Raw genomic sequence first — 2986 nt, forward strand, 5'->3', positions numbered from 1 at the left:
TGTAGTCGGCACTTAATGTATATCGGCTGAATGGACGTCAGTGATTGGTTGAAATTACAGAAATACGACAACTTTAACATGGAATAACTTATGGATTTCTTTTTTTTTAAAGAATACTAAGAGAAAAAGATGTTTTATATGACACATTCTACCAGTGTTCCAAGTTTCAAAGTGTTTCGTTAATGAAAAATGTGGCCCCCGTTTTAAAAAAGATCCCAAATGTTGTCTGTCAAACCAAAAAGATCCCGTGGTCCTATCTGTTGTAAATGTTATTAATTTGTGGTTAATTAAGTTAATTACCTCAGTAGAAAATTATAGAAGACGTCACTAATACAAAGAAAACAAAATGCAATTTGACTAATAAACAGTTTGAATCAATTGAAAGATTAATTACACTTTGTGTATTAAAAACTAAATATTGAGTTGTCACATAAATTCGTTCGTTTATCAAATGTCTGGAAAGACGTAAAATTTATTCAAATTTCAAAAACAAAAAACAAAAGTTGTAGAGGGAAAATAGAGCTATAAAAATACATAAAAGACTACGATAAAAAATGTTATATATGTTAATTCAAATAATATTGGAAAATAATTAAAATAGATGGAACCCACCCCCAAAACAAACGAGAAAGAGTGACTGTTAGTTCTTTGATATATCAATTAAACAAGGAATCAATAGGGATTACCTCCCTTTAATCACGTTTTAAGTTTGGTGTCAGCTCAGATCGTCACTGATTGCGGCTTTCTTATTTCTGTTTTATGTATCGCTCCATTAAAAAAATATATATATATAGTTCCATGTGATTTGAGGGAAATTTGACAGATATTGAGAATGTAACGACTTTCTTCTTGAGTAATATCAGTTTGTAGCAGCAATTGTTGTTAAGGGCATTCTACGACCTATCATCAAAGAAAACTCCTAATTCCAGCCATGACCACCCAATCTTTTATTGAGGCATAAGTGTATCTCGGACTACGTTATCGAATGTGTCCTCCCATGTTTTTGATGTTGTTTACTGTAGGTCGGTTCTAATCAAACAAGTATATCACCAAAGAGATTCCAGCCGTAGCTATCCCGTCTGTTAGGCTTGTTAAAGGACTACACTCACCGACTTAACTATCTAACCTCAACATGTTGAGTTCAAATACAATCAAGCTAGATTTCACCTACCAATCTCTCCGATGACAAAGGGTACCAGACGTGTACATAATCACATCAACTTTATAGTTTTGCAGATTTGAAACCGCGCCCTTATAATCAGAGTCGAATAACTTTAACCATTAGTCATTGAAATATGCTGTCATCCACTTTACTGTTTGATCTTCATGTAGCTGGCGCCCCTAGGTATTTCTATCTCCCTCTGTTCATTCTTATGAGTCGATAATAGATCCTTATAAGTATTTAATCTTTTTGCTAATGTAAATCTTTCAAGGCGAAACCCCCAGTATGTTCGCAGTCCAATAACAAGTGAAAGATATATAAAAGAATCGAGAAATATGGAGATAAGGTCTATTAATGAGATATTTTGAAGTGAATTCATTTATAATAGTAATGAATGTATTGCATTCAGTGCTCAGGTGCACGAAATCGTTGGAAACGTTTAAAAGAAAGAACAACAATCATAGCCAAAACATTAAGGGGTGACCTGGCAGAATCGTTTGCACGCCAAACAAAATGTTAAGTGTTATTTCTCCCGGCTTTATAGTCCGAGTTCAAATTTTCCTGAAGTTGACTTTACCTTTCGGGGTCGATAAAAATAAAAAGTTGTCGAGCACTGGGATTGATGAAATTGACCATGCCGCTACCCCCAAATTTCAGGCTTTGTGCCTATTTGTAGAATGAAAAAGAATGACAGCCAGAAATACACGCACAGTACATAATAAAACGCACGGTGTAATGTTGCCGTATTTTAGAAAGCATGGAATTTTAGAAGGATGCAGTGTCTTAGTTTATGACACATTGAGTTAAAACTCCCTTAAATGATAAAAAAGAGGAAAGCATCATGTGTGTTTCGAAACAGGCATCTTCTGCAACCCGGGTAGATGTGCTACTTAGATCATTCTACTCCGTTTCTTTCTTTAATTTTGATGCTGTTATCTTTACCGGCGAGAAAGTTTGTTGATACCTAAAACAGAAATAGCACTTTTTTTCGTTATTTTCCCAGTTTTCTTGTTTGAAAATCCATTTTGATATAATCTATTGTTTATCTTTGAATTCACTTCTAACACATAAATGATTTACATTCAAACGGTGTGACTTTTAAAGGTTTTCAGAGTTACCTCCCTTGCATCTCTAGCTTGAACGAAAGTGTTTCAGGAACACTTTTCTTTCTCTTTCTGTTTTATTCTTTTACTTGTTTCAGTGATTTGACTGCGGCCATGCTGGAGCACTGCCTTTAGTCGAACAAATCAACCCCAGGACTTATTATTTGTAAGCCTAGTACTTATTTTGCCGAATCGGTAAGTTACGGGGACGTAAACAGACCAACATCGGTTGTCACGCGGTGGTGGTGTGGCAAATACACGCACACAAATTTATATATATATATATATATATATATATATATATATATATATATATATATACAGTAGAACCTCGGTTTTCGAACAACTCTAATCACGAATAAATCGTACTTTATCTCCTGTCTTTTTCATATTCATTTAATACAGTAGTACCTCGGTTTACGAACGCCTCTGACCACAAATAAATCGTGCTTTATCTCTCTCTCTCTCTCTCTCTCTCTCTCTCTATATATATATATATATATATATATATATATATATATATATAAAGCACGATTTATTCACAATCAGAGTTGTTCGAAAATCGAGGTACTACTGTATGTGTGTGTGTGTATATATATATATATATATATATATATATATACATATATATAGATCGCTGGCTATTACACATTATTTATTTTCTCTCCTTGTTTCTTTTTGTGTTCCTTTCTGTGGAAGAGCGTAGGCTCGAAACGTTAAA

Source organism: Octopus bimaculoides, chromosome 26 (genome assembly GCF_046866305.1).
Source record: "Octopus bimaculoides isolate indiv1 chromosome 26, ASM4686630v1, whole genome shotgun sequence".
Lineage (NCBI taxonomy): Eukaryota > Metazoa > Mollusca > Cephalopoda > Octopoda > Octopodidae > Octopus > Octopus bimaculoides.